The sequence below is a fragment of the Myotis lucifugus genome, unplaced genomic scaffold (genome assembly GCF_000147115.1).
Source record: "Myotis lucifugus unplaced genomic scaffold, Myoluc2.0 scaffold_358, whole genome shotgun sequence".
NCBI lineage: Eukaryota > Metazoa > Chordata > Mammalia > Chiroptera > Vespertilionidae > Myotis > Myotis lucifugus.
The window spans coordinates 15,245-29,628 of record NW_005871406.1 but is presented as its reverse complement, the minus strand read 5'-3'; the positions used below and the strand labels follow the sequence as shown (position 1 = coordinate 29,628).

At 39.3% G+C, this 14,384-nt stretch overlaps 1 pseudogene; it reads left to right on the top strand.

Annotated features, from left to right (window-relative positions):
- The first annotated feature begins 365 nt into the window (after nt 1-365).
- Nucleotides 366-13,618, top strand: LOC102422924 (annotated as a pseudogene).
- The last annotated feature ends 766 nt before the right edge of the window (nt 13,619-14,384 follow it).

The following is a 14,384-nucleotide window of genomic DNA, read 5'->3' as shown; positions in this document are numbered from 1 at the left end:
ACTTTTTACACCTTGACTCAGTCTGTTCCCACTAGCCCATTTGTATTCAGTGTCCTGTGCACATGCCTCGCAAATACAGTGGGGCCTTGACTTAGTTTAATTTCATTCCGTGACGGAGCTCATAACTCAAATTACTCATATGTCAAATCATAAAGTGAACGAGTGAGACATGTGATGCTGGACTGATGTTGTGGTGTTCACTGTGATGTTCACTGTGCCAACTAGCGGTGGGGTATCTGAAGCTGGCTCGTAACCCGAATTTTAGCTCGCAACTCAAAGCAAAAAATCGGCGGAGAGATGGCTCATATCTCGAAAAAATCGTTAGTCGGGACACTCGTAAGTCAAGGCCCCACTGTAAAGGTACCATGAGTCTGAATTCCAGCATAGGAGTTTAATAAATTGCAGCAGTTATCATTGCTACTGGCACAGCCACAATTGGTTATAAAGCTTACAAAAGATTGTATATTAAAGATCATTACAACAAATCTATGGTTACTCTTCACATTCAGAAAGACAACCCCGAGAATGTGTATGATTTTGACGTGGAGGATTTAGGACATAAAGCAGTGTACTGCCATTTTTTATGGTCCAAAAAGTTCCCATTCTCTGATGGAGCTCACTCACAACACAATGAAGAGACTGGAGACAATGTGGTACTTCTGATCACTAAGAAAAACAACTTAACAAAAGTAAGATAAACAATCCAATTTTTAAAATGGGTAATCCAATATAAATAGACAGTTCTCCAAAGAAGGCATGCAGATAGATGGCCAAGACACACATGAAAAAATGATCAAAGTCACCAATTATCAGAGAGATGCAAATTAAAACAATGAGGTATCAGCTCACACCTGCCAGAATGGCTACCAGCAATAAATCAACAAACAAGTGCTGGCAAGGATCTGGAGAAAAGGAAACCCTAGTATACTGCTGGTGGGAATGCAGACTGGTGCAGCCACTGTGGAAAGCAATATGGGGTTACTTCAAAAAATTAAAAATGAACTGCATTGTGACCATATGATTCCACTTCTGGGAATATATCCTAAGAATCCTGAAACACCAATCAGAAAGAATGTATGTACTCCTAGGTTCATATCAGGACAATTTACAGTAACTAATATCTGGAAACAGCCCGAGTGCCCATCATTAGATGAATGGATAAAAAAGCTGTGGTACATTTACACTATGGAATACTATGTAGCAGTGAAAATGAAGGATATCTTAGCCTTTGAGCATGGAGGGACCTGGAAAATATTATACTAATCGAAATAAGCCAGTCAGAGAAAGACAAGTAGCACATGATCTCACTCATATGTGGAATCTAATGAACAAAATAAACTGATGAACAAAATAGATCCAGAGACATAGAAGCATGGACCAGACTGTCCAACCTCAGAAGAAAGGTGGGGTGGGTGGGTGGGTTGGTGGGAAGAGATCAATCGAAGAGCTTGCATGCATATATGCATAACCCATGGACACAGACAATAGGATGGTGAAGGCCTGGAATGGGGGTGGGGTGAGCTAGAAGTGGTTAATGGGGAAAAAGGAGAACATATATAATACTTTCAACAATAAAGATTTTTTTAATTAAAAAATATATCCTCTTCCTAACTTATGCAATGGGCTCCTTTCCCTCCCAACACCTGCCTATCTCTCAGCTTTTACTGTATGCACCATACTGTCTCTCATCCCAAGACCCTCATCCCAACTTCTATCACCTTAGACTTGTCAAATTCTCAGGTATGCCCTAGTCCTTTCTAGAGTTAGGGATGAGCTAGTTTATTGATTTGGATGTAAGCACTACTTTACAAATCTTCGTTGGATTGAGTGTTTGCCCTAGTTCTAAACTCCCTTCTATCACTCAGAAACAATTAATTTTATTAAATCCCACCAACGTTCTGCAAAATTCTATAACAACACTTTAAAAATATAGCATTTAAAGTGCAAATATTAGATTAGCACATATACAGAAGTGGATGGGAATATAAAATGATTTGGATTATGGTACTCAGGAGCTGTAAGGTATGAAGAAACAAATCCCTGTTATGAATCACTTCTAATACCTCTAGAGATAGATTTGTGACTGTAATATTCCATCTCTCAGAGTTTGTTGTGTCCTCATAGAAACCTGCATTTAGCATGTTGACCTCAACAATGGAGTAGTGAATAAAGGTCTGATAAGTGATTGGTTGCTGGTCCTTCAACAGAGAATAAAATCATTTTCTCATGAGTTTGTATTTAACTTACAAATCAGACAAGCTAGAGTGTTTTTCCTCAAAAAAATGGGGATTATTTACTCTCTTATAAATAAAAATAGAATATATATAATGTCATGTCATCAAGGAAATATTTTTTGATGTAAGGGTACATAGTCAAGAGAAATATATTGAAAGAAAACCCTAAGAAGATATTCCCCCTGTCCAAGTTTGATAAATCACTATCTTAAAAAAAGCTTATGAAATAAAATTGCTATATGAATGAGACATTTTATGTCAAATTTCAGCCAGTAGCCAAGAACATTTTCAATGTAATGTTAACAATTTGAAAAATATTGGAATAATTTTATAAATTAATATTGTAGCTTTGAAAAGCTAAACTCCATAATCATTTTTCCTTTGGAAACACTCCATTCCATTTTATTTTTATAAGCACCTTATACGGAAATATGATAAGGTGTTTCTGTTAACAGTGATAAATAGATTTATTAAATAATTAGCATGCAGATAGAGGAAAGCTATATGTCTTGCAGAAAATCTAAAATTATTACTGGGAGCAAAATGACATTCATATATTTTAAATGATATCAGAAATTGCAGATGCCAAGCACATTCACGATAAGGGCACAATTCAGTCATAGATTAGATATGGACATGGTGCTAGCATTTTAGTGCAAGAATAATTTTGGTAATAGAAATGTGAGCAAACCTATGAGGATTTAGAAAGGCCAGATAAGGCATAAAATATATTCTGGCTGCAGCAAGGTAACAGAGTCAAACTAGGAAGAGGATTTAGAATTGTAGATTATTCATGACCTACAAAAAGACATAGTGACACACAGAAGACTCTTACTAATAAAAATGGAGATGATGATACACCCATTTACTAAATGCCCAGAGGGTACCAAGTATTATATTAGACATATAAAAGGCCAAGTGCTCTTCTCTCTGCACTATGAAAGAAATATCAGAATGTCCCTGAAGATAGATCAAGCATAAGCTTGTGAGTTTTGTTTTAATAAAAGGAGTGGTTGACAGAGACACTAGAAATTAATGACCAAATAAATTAGTGACCAAATTTTCTCCTTTGCTATAACCACAAACAAACTCCATTTCTCTGTCAGAAAGAAAAGAAACCCTGGATATTTGGGATGACAGCCAAATTACTCTTTAGGTATATTCACCTTCAGAATAGCCAGGAGGGAGGAAACATGAAAATATGACAATAAACTGAAGTTTTAGAGATGAAGTGTTCTATAGGTAGTAAAGAACTACATGAAAGATGGTTATGATTGTAATGACTTTGTGACTTCCAACATGCTTTCAGAATCCTGCTCTGATTTGAACCAGATGTTTTCACATATCTACTATTGCCTTTAATATTCAAAAGGTTAATCATTCCCAGGAGAAACCAATATTCCAAAAGTGTAAGTGACTTGCCTCTAGTCCAGTGATGGCGAACCTTTTGAGCTCGGCGTGTCAGCATTTTGAAAAACCCTAACTTAACTCTGGTGCCGTATCACATATAGAAATTTTTTGATATTTGGAACCATAGTAAAACAAAGACTTACATTTTTTATATTTATTTTATATATTTAAATGCCATTTAACAAAGAAAAATCAACCAAAAAAATGAGTTCGAGTGTCACCTCTGACACAGGTGTCATAGGTTCGCCACAACTGGCCTAGTCAGACAAGCTAGTAATTGGGTGGATCTGGGGATCAAATTCAGGTGTGTTGATTCCTAGTCTAGAAACACAGCTATTGGAGCTCTGTAAGGTTCTTCTGTCTCTCTTCTCACTGAGAAGGTCCCCATTTGATAAAGGTGGAATCCATCGCATTTTAATATTCTACCCAGAATGTAAATGCTTGAAACAGCATTTTTTCATGTTCCTCTAACCAGTCATTACTCCCCATTTAATTAATTTTTTGCCCTCCTTCCATATAGTCCAAATACTTTTTAACCCTTTCTCACAAGAACAATCACCCAATAATGTTGATTGAAATTCTAGCTTGAAAATCCAGCATAATTTCAGCCAATACAACAAACACAAACTAGTTGGCTTATGAGGTGATGTGTAGCTCCTAATGTTTCTTCTCTGAGGACTCAGAATTGCTTGAGGTAGAAACCAATGCAAAAAAAATAATAATAATGCCTCTAAGGAAAGGAGATCCTTGACTTATTGACCATATGCCATATTAAGTAAAACTCCAACTTTACTGATAACAACTGCTAATCATATCATTTCTTTCAGTAATTTAAATGCACCTAATTCTTCAACTTCAATTTTGCTATTATGTGATTTTCCAGGTTCCATATTCCATGTTTGACTTACGATGAACTATTTGCTATATGCAAATAGGAAAAGGGGTAAATTATTATTTCAAGGCTTTTTTATATGCCTTTAAAGTTTAGAAATATGGTGATTAACGTAAAAGACACTTATCCTAGTAGTTGCAGAAATTATCAGGTATATGGAAATGTATCTCCTAACCCTACCAAGAACAAGAGCCAGTAAAACTTCAAGATTTCCCTTGGTTGATCACTCAGAAATATGGTAACATGGGAATGAGCAAATGACAAAGAGGCTGAAAGGGGAATTCTTTCCCAGTCTCCACTAAGACAGAAAGTTGACTTCTTAAAAATGTGCTTATGTTAACAAATTAAATGTTTATAATACATCTGAATCATTGGCCCCTCCTCCTCCTCCTCTTTGGTATTCATACAAAACAAATCAATAAATGACAGCATAGAGAAATGAAATGTAAATATATGCATAGCTTTATCAGATCTTCTGGGAAAAGTAAGAAAAAGAATAAAAAAGAAAAGTCTGAATGGTGTCTTGTGGTGACAGCTACAAAACTATGAAAAACACTAAATGTTTCCTTGTGCTCAAGGTGAAAGTTCTGGCTTCTGTCTCCACAGTGAGTCAATTAGGTTTTACTCACCTCCTGGGTTTCTAACTGTGCTTCTAACCCCAGGTGACCTTCTTGCAAAGGTGTGCCTGTGGCAAAGGAGGTTGAGTAATACTGTAAAAGGAACATTCACAATGAGAAAAGCAACCAGAAACACAATTTACCAACCATTTAACCACATTATAATGATGGAGCAGAGCCTACAGACAATTGGTAGACACAAGTGATATTGTAGTATATCTTAGAAATAAGTTGGAGGGGATAACATAAAATTTGAAACAATAAGAGTAGAACTCAAAAAGACTCCTGTTACAAGTGGATTTCAGAGAAGAAAAAGATCAGGACATATCAGCCTTGACAAGAAAGACCACATGGGGAACAAGGATACTGAGTTGCATTTAACTGGGGAAAGAATAACAGTATCCATAGCTTGAGCACTTACTCTGTCAGACACTGGGTTAGGTACATTATATACTTAATCTCACTGACTTCTTACATAGGGAAGGTACTATCACCCCCATGTCACAAATCAGAAAACAGAGGCTCAGGAAGATTAAGTTATTTTCCGAAGATTAGACTGCTTAGAACAGTCTTCAGGAGAATGTCATATTAAGGAATTACAAGGTTTTGCATAACTGGCGCCTACTTGCCTCTGCAGCCTCATTTCACACCACTCACCTGCTCATTCAACACATTCAACCATAAATGAACCAATCTCTTTAATTGCAGGGTGTTTATATTTTGGGTTTCCGCTGCGTACATAAATCTGCCTCCTTTGCCTGCAAAACTTCTATGCATCTTGCAGGTTTTTTAAAAAGTGACTTCTTTGTCTACTGATCTAAATCAGGTTCCTGATTAGACTGACTTACATATTATTCATAGCATTTACCATTATTTATATCTAAATAATTACACACATGTTGTATTAGTCAGAGTTCCCTAGTCAAGCAGCCTGAAAATTCAGGTAAGAGTTCATATTGTAACCTGGCTGGCATGGCTCAGTGGTTGAGTGTCGACCTATAACCTAGGAGGTCACGGTTTGATTCCCAATCAGGGCACATGCCCGGGTTGCAGGCTCCATCCCCACTGTGGGACATGCAGGAGTCAGCCGATCAATGATTCTCTCTCATCACTGATGTTTCTATCTCTCTCCCTCTCCCTTCCTCTCTGAAATCAATAAAAACATATTTATTAAAGTATAGTTGACATACAATATTATATTAGTTTCAGCTGTGCAACATAGTGACTTAACATTTATATACCTTACAATGTGATCACAATAAGTCTAATAACCATCTATGACCATATAAAATTATTGTTATGATTTTTTCAACTTCTGATGCCATCTTTGTATTCTAATTTTGTATGATTCCTATTATATTTATTTTTGGTATCTCCTGTATACCTGGAGTCGTTTTGTTACAATTCTTGTAATAAAACACAATATTATTTTATTTTATTTTTCAGTTACAGTTTACATACAATGTTATCTTGTAATAGTTTCAGGTGTACAGCATAGTGGATACACAATCATATACTTTACAAATGTTCCCCCTGATATTCCAGTACCCACCTGGTACCATACATAGGTATTAGAATATTATTGACTATATTCACTATGCTGTACATTACATCCCTGTGACTATTTTTTAACTACCCAATTGTACTCCCTTTACCTTTCTCACCCTGTCCCCCTGTTACAGAAAAACCGGAGAAGAACCAAGCAACACTTAGAGAGATGGAGTTACATTTATTATTATTACGCGCAGGCCCAGAGGAAAATGTCTCTCAAATTCTGGGATGAAATCACACAGGAAGTTTCCTGTATTTATACCATTTCACCTTCTTTGTCTCCCAAATATGGGGTTTTTCCGGTTCCCTTTGCAAGTTCTTAAAGGGCCCTATGTGCTGGGGCTTTGAGACCTCAACCAAAGGCTTGGCCTGACGCCAGCACTGATAACTTCGCTGGAGAAGGTTTAATGGCCTCTCTGAAATGGGAGTAGTCTTATTTTCCTTATTATTTAAGCCAGCAAGCATTTACAGAAGCCAGAAATAGCAGGGTTAACATTTCAAACAGCAGTTTTTATAGAAGATGATGCTTCACCCCAACCCCCACCCCTATGGCAACTGTGAGTCTCTTTCTGTTCTGTTTATTCATTTATATTGTTCTTTAGATTCCACATAAAAGTGAAATCATAGGGTATTTGTCTTTCTCTGATTGATTTATGTCACTTAGCATAATACCTTCTAGGTCCATCCATGCTATTGCAAATGGCAAGATTTCATTCTTTTTTATGGCTGAGTAACATTCAATTTTCTACATGTACCACTGCTTTTTAATCTACTTATCTATTGATGGGCACTTGTGTTGCTTCCATATCTTGGCTATTGTAAATAATGCTACAATGGACATAGGGGTGCATATATTCTTTCAGATTAATAAACACCATTTTCATAAACATCCATAAACAAATCCCACCAAAGAATAAAATGTCTCTCTTGTTTCCCAAGTGTTGTAGGAAAGTTTCATCTTATTTTTATAGATTCCATAACAGTCTCCTTTCAAATTAAGAAATAATATTAACTTTGGATTGCTGGATGAAGTGCTTCAAACATCCAAGATCAGGAAGTCTACGGTGTAGCCTTTTCATGAGGAAACTCCAAATTAGGTGGAAATAATTAAATATTATTAAGCCCAATGAGAAGATGAGGAATGAAGCAAAAAGAGAAGTACAGCCAACATGTGGCCTTCCTGATTCACATTTGCTATGAATATCACCAGAATGTCATCACCAGTTTTACTCCTCAACTTATTATATTCTAGCAAGATCATTATTAGTTGCCCATTAATATATGATTCCCATTATATAGTGAGTTTGGAGAAGAGGCCAGTCTTGTCCATATATAACTGAGCTGAAATATAAGCTTCAAGAAGCTTATTCATAGACTAACTGCTTCAAGAAGTCCAAAGTCACACAGCAAGTCCACTATACTGACAATCAAGGTGACGTCCTAATGAACAATTTTGGCATTCCAAATAGTTAACATAATCTTCCAACCAAAGAAAAGGCATATTGCATTCAATATTAGAGCAAGTAAAATTAACAGTAGCGTAAACACTGAGAGTGGTATAAAATTCAGGATAGTAGTTACTTTTGGTAGGAATGTATGTAGTGACAAGGAAGGACCATGAACAGGGTCTGGAGGGTGGTTAATATAAATGATGCATAAATAGATGTATTTACATTTATAAAAAACTATTGAATTACAAGCTTATGATTTGAGCACCTTTATTTTTATTCATACCTATTTCAATAAGAAGTGCACTTAAGTAAATGTTGTAGTGGAGAAATAGAGCTGTCAAGATAAAAGGAGTTATCACTATCAGCAAATGGTTGTCCAGGAGCCAGGAGCATCAAATGCAATCCTGCCCTTAGGAAACCTGGCAGAGTTAAATGAAAGTATCTCTATCACAGCCCAAAAAAAGAAGTCCTTCTCAGTACTAGAGAAGGAATGTGAGGCTAAGAGTAGGATGGCAAGACAAGTAGATAGGAGAATAATGTGGGTAGTTGGCACCATAGGAAAAAAAGTAGGAATCTTCCCACTATAGAGTGGTATGACAGCTGTCATCCACCCATGAGGTGGTGGAGGGTAAGAAGCAACTTCCTTGTAATCCCATAGCAACACTTAATGTGTCTTTGCAGTATACTTATGAATCACCATTGATAACTCTACCTGAGCAGGTTCTGGGTCTATTTCTGAAAGAATGGAGTCAGTGCCTGTAGGTAGAATATTTACCTGATATCTCTTTGACTTATGGTGTATCAAAAGTTCTCAGTAGAAAACACATTCAAAGTGGTCAGGAGTTACAGAGTATGCAGAGTTTAGTGGCACTAAATTAGACACCGCCATTTCAACATACTCATGAGCACAAAGGAAATCTGTTCCACTTGCTCTGAATACAACATGATAAGATGCAGAACTGCCTACTTACCTGCAAGACTTTCAAAACTCTCCAAACCCCCTAACTCCTTGCCATTCATACACACAACCACCAAATAATTGAAATAAGTATGGTATTTGGGTCTATAACTTAAACACATTGCCCACCTGCCCATTAGAGCTTATATTGACTGGTTTTATAATGTTTCACATCACTCTTTACCTCACTCATCTAGACTTTCCTCCCTATACTGATCTCTATATTACTTAATTTGACTGAATTCCCTACCCACCAGTATCCCTTTTAAACTGTTGTGGACTTGTCTCCCATTCAATCTATTCTCCTATATCTTCAAACTCTTCACAGAACCACTCTCCACCTTCTCAGCTTAACTGAGACCTGCCAGTCACATGAGGACATGCAACTGTCAAAGGTGGATATTTTTATCTCACAGTCTTGATTCTCAGAGCCAGGGACAGTCTTATTCCTCATTGCTACTTCAAAATCACCTATTCTTTTCTTCAAAATCTGAAGCTCCTTTAAAGCTCATGGCATCAATCAAAATCACATGCTACCCCTCCTAGTTGCTGCCAACTACTGACCTACAGTGGCTCTTTTTCATCCATTAAAGGCCTTGGCTATGGTTCCCTAACATCATTTCCATTTCTGTTTCAGTCATAATGTTTAGTGATGTCAATAACTACATACATACTTCTTCCTCCATACTCAAATTTAGCATTACCAACTGCACCACTTCTGAAATCTTGATTTCAACCTCTAATCCTTCCTTCTGGAATCCCACTCCAACAATTTTTCAATCAACTTGTAATCTCCAATCTATTGACTCCATCACATTACCAAGTCCTATCACTGTTTTCATGCCCTCACTTATTTACTCCTATTAGGAGGTGGGGCCTTTGGGAGGTGATTAGGTCATGAGAACAAAGCCCTCATGAATGAGATTAATCCCCTTATAAATAAGACCCAAAAGAGCTCTCTTGACCCTTTTTGCCACATGAGGATATGAGAAGTCTGTGACTCAGGAGAGGGCCTTCACCCAACCAGGCTGGTACCGACCCCAGCCTCCAGAACTCTGAGAAATAAATTTCTGTTGTTTATAAGTCATCCAGTCTACGGTATTTTGTTCTAGCAATCTGAGTGGACTGACAGAAAAGTGGTACTGTAAATGAGGTTGCCGCTATAACAAATACCTAAAAAAAAAATGAGGAATTGACTTTGGAACTGGGTAATAAGCAAATGCTGAAAAAGTTTGGAGGTGCATGCTAGAGAAAGTCTACATTACCATGGTTAGATTGTTAAAGGGGATTTTCATAAGGTCCCAGGAGAATAAGAGAACCTTAGAGAAAGCCTCCATCTTATCTTGTGTCTCTCTCCTCCTATGCTCCACCCACACTGACTACTTTCTTCTTGCTTTTCAAAAACAGTATTTTATACCTCCTTCCCCTATGTATCTTATGCATCCCATCAGATAAAACTGCATGTTATATTTCCTAAGTATATTATTTTACTCCAGACCTGTTTGCCTTTTACAAATTTATTATCCTTTGTCTCTTCCATGGCCAACTTATAACCATTTATCATGATTTTGCAATATCATTTCTTCTATGACTCAGTCCTCCAAGCATCATCTCTTATGTGTTAACATAACACTTTACATTTTTGTCAGTTTGTAACAACTTTCTTGGTGTATTATAAGAATCCTATCTACACTAATAAAAGAGAAAAATGGTAATTGGCGTACGACCGCTACCCTTCCGATTGGCTAATCAGAGTATCCTTCCGGCCACAGCCAGGGCTGCGAGGGTCAAGCCCCTTGCACAAATTTCGTGCATCGGGCCTCTAGTATAATAATAGAGGAATATGCAAATTATCCGGGATGCCCTCACAGATAACAACTGGCAGGAATGGGTGGGCGTGGCTGCATGCAGCATGAGGCCGGGGGACCTGAGGCTGTGTCATTTATCAAGTTAACCAATTGCTTTACATCGTTAAAGCACGACCGTCCCACCGGGTATCGCCTGCAAGATCGAGTCTAATCTCAACGACTCCCCATCTTCTTTCACATTAAACTTATCTTCACCAAAAAAAAAATAGCATCTTCATTTAATGATGCCCCAGTAAGGCTATTGAAGCTTTCATCTGTCCCTCTCTACATTGAAGATGACAGGGTTCATGGAGGTTGGGCTCCAGTTTTGTTTTCTCAGTACCCAGCTAGGAGGCCTCCCTGGGGCAGCTCTCCCCTCCAAGCCCTGCACAGGATGGGCACTCCTCTCTGGCCTGGGAGCCCTGAAGGGAGGCGGAGCAAAATGCTTTCCCTGCAGGACCCCACTCTCCCTGGGAGTCCAGCACAGAGGGTGCTCTCCCTGGGAACCCGGAAATCCACCTCCTGGGGTGATTGTGCAGCAGCCAGGCCTGGCGAGCTGCAAATGTGTATGCTGGCGGAGGCCACGCAGCTGCCATAGTTGAAGTTGTCCTCGATGGAGGACTGGGAGTAGCGGGGATCGGAGTCAGCCATGTCGGCAATGGAACCCCAGCTCCCTACTGAATGACTAGAGCACAGGGACCTCAATGGTCCTCGGTCACTTCCTGAGCAGCTGTCAGCCCTGACCGGGGATCAAACCCAAAACCTAAGTAGGTGCCCTGACAGAATGGAACCCAAACCTTTGCTGTGGCAGAGGAGCTCTGACCCACAGCAGGGGCCAAGGCATGCCAGAGGGGTTTTGTTGAGGGGCCCTGACAGGCAGCGTGCAGCACAGTGGGTTAGAACCTCCTCCTGATACAGTAAGGTTGTGGGTTAGATCCCTGGTCAGGGCACAGACAAGAAGCAACCAAAGAGAGCATAATATGTGGAACAACACACTGGTGTTTCTCTCGCTCCCTTCCTCTCTCTAAAATAATCAATCAATAAAAATTAAAATAAAAAATAAACCTTCTGGCTTGCAGAGTTGCTAAAACAGAAACTGAAGCCCAGTCCCTTCCCATTCATTCAATAAATACTTCATATGCTCCTTCAATAATCACACTGGGAATGGGTGCTTGTTTGTTTGTCTGTTTTGGTTAATCCTCACCTGAGGACATTTTTGAAATGATTTTTTTTTTTTACAGAAGGGAGGGAGAAATACAGAAACTAATGTGAGAGACATCAATTGGTTGCCTCTTGCTGAATCCCTGACGAGGGCCCCGGATTGAGCCTGCAACCCAGGTACATGCCCTTGATTGGAATCCAACCCGGTACCCTTCAGTCCACCTGCAGAAGCACTAGCTACTGAACTAAACCAGCATTTTTTTTATTTTTAAGTCCTCCTCTAAGGATATGTGTGTTTTTTTCATTGATTCTAGAGAGAGATGAAGGGAGAGGGAAAGAGAAAGAGAAAGATCAGTTGCCCAAGCAATCTGACAGGGATGGAACCCACAACCTGTGTATGTGTCCTCACCTGGAATCAAACCCATGACCCTTTGGTGTGTGGGAGGACACTCTAACTACTGATCCACACTGACCAGGGCCTGGAGGTACATTTAAAATTTTTTTTTCAGATCTGCCCTGGCCAGGTGGCTCAATTGGTTGGAGTCTCAACCCGTACACCAAAGGATTTCCTACTGGATTCTAGGTTAGGGCACATACTTAGGTTTGGGTTAGATCCCAGTGGGTCAGCAGGTACAGAGGCAGCCTACTGGTATTTCTCTGTCACATGGATGTTTCTAAAAATGTTTCTAAAATCAATTTTAAAAACATCCTCAGGTGAGAATCAAAATATATATATAAATTTTCAGATCTAAAATTTTATTTGGTTCTTTTCTAAATTTTATTTTTCATTTACAGTTCACATTCAATATCCTATCCTATATAATAAATCCCTAATATGCAAATTGACCAAATGGTGGAATGACTGGTTGCTATGAACTGACCATTCAGGGGCTGATGCTCAATGTAGGAGCTGCCCCCTGGTGATCAGTGTGCTCCCAGAGGGGGAGCGCCACTCAGCCAGAAGCCAGGCTCACAGCTGGCAAGTGCAGTGGAAGTGGTGGGAGCCTTCGCGGCAGCACTAAGGAGCAGCAAGCCGAGCAGTAAGGAGCAGCAAGCAGGCGGGCAGTAAGGAGCGAGGTGTCCCGGACTGCAAGAGGGCACAGGCCGGGCTGAGGGACCCCCCCCCCACACACACACACACACATCCCTAGTGCATGAATTTCGTGCACGGGGCCTCTAGTTAATTTATATATCTGTCTCTTCTACTATACTGTGAGTCCTTTAATGCTATGAGTTGTGACTTTATATATTTAGTGCCCACCATAGCACTTACTTCATGGTAGGTAAATGTTGGAGCAAGATTAAATATTCCTTAACGTAATTTAATGTACATCTACTCTAAAGCATTCTTTATTTTTTATGCCTAGGCTATCCTTAATGGGGAAATGATTTGTAATTTAGACAGACACTTGCCTGAATTACAAGTTTGATGATGATGATGATGATGATGATGATGATGATGATGATGATCTACAAATAGGAGTAGAGGATCCTTAAGTGTCATCCCAGGATTTTCATATTCTCTACCAAGTGATGGTCATGTTCAGAAATTGAAAATGTAATAAAAACAAATGTGCTCTCAGATCTGAAGAAGAGAATCCTGACTTTAGACTCTTTTTCCACAAGAGGTGAAAGCAAAATCATGATTGTTTACAAATGAAGTCTTTAGATCTTGAGTTTTCCTTTACTTTAGTATAAATTGCTTTTATTTTTGGTGCTCATTAGCATTACCACAGGCAGGTTCACACATGTAAAAATGAGGGGTTTAAACCACCCTCTCCCTTATTTGGGCATATTTATAGAGTATTGGCTTTCAGTTTCTCTTGCTGTTTTGAACGCCTCAGTCACTTACAAAATGTCTGAACATTTATACACTAGTGGCCTGGTGCATGAAATTCATGCATGGTGGTGGTGGTGGGGGGGGGTCCCTCAGCCCGGCCACCTTCTCCAATCGGGGACCCACAGTCAGACATCCCTCTCACAATCCGGGACTGCTGGCTCCTAACTGCTCACCTGCCTGCCTGCTTTATCACCCCTAACCACTCTGCATGCCGGCCTGCTTGCCCCCAACTGCCCCCCCCACTGGCCTTCTCGCCCCCACTGCTCCCCCTTGCTAGCCTGCTCGCCCCCAACTACGCCCCCCCCCCGCTGGGCTGATCACCCCCAACTGCTCCCCAAGTCTAATTAGCATATTACCCTTTTATTAGTATAGACAGGATATGACATACTGCCATAACTGTAACATATCTACCAGTATTACTCT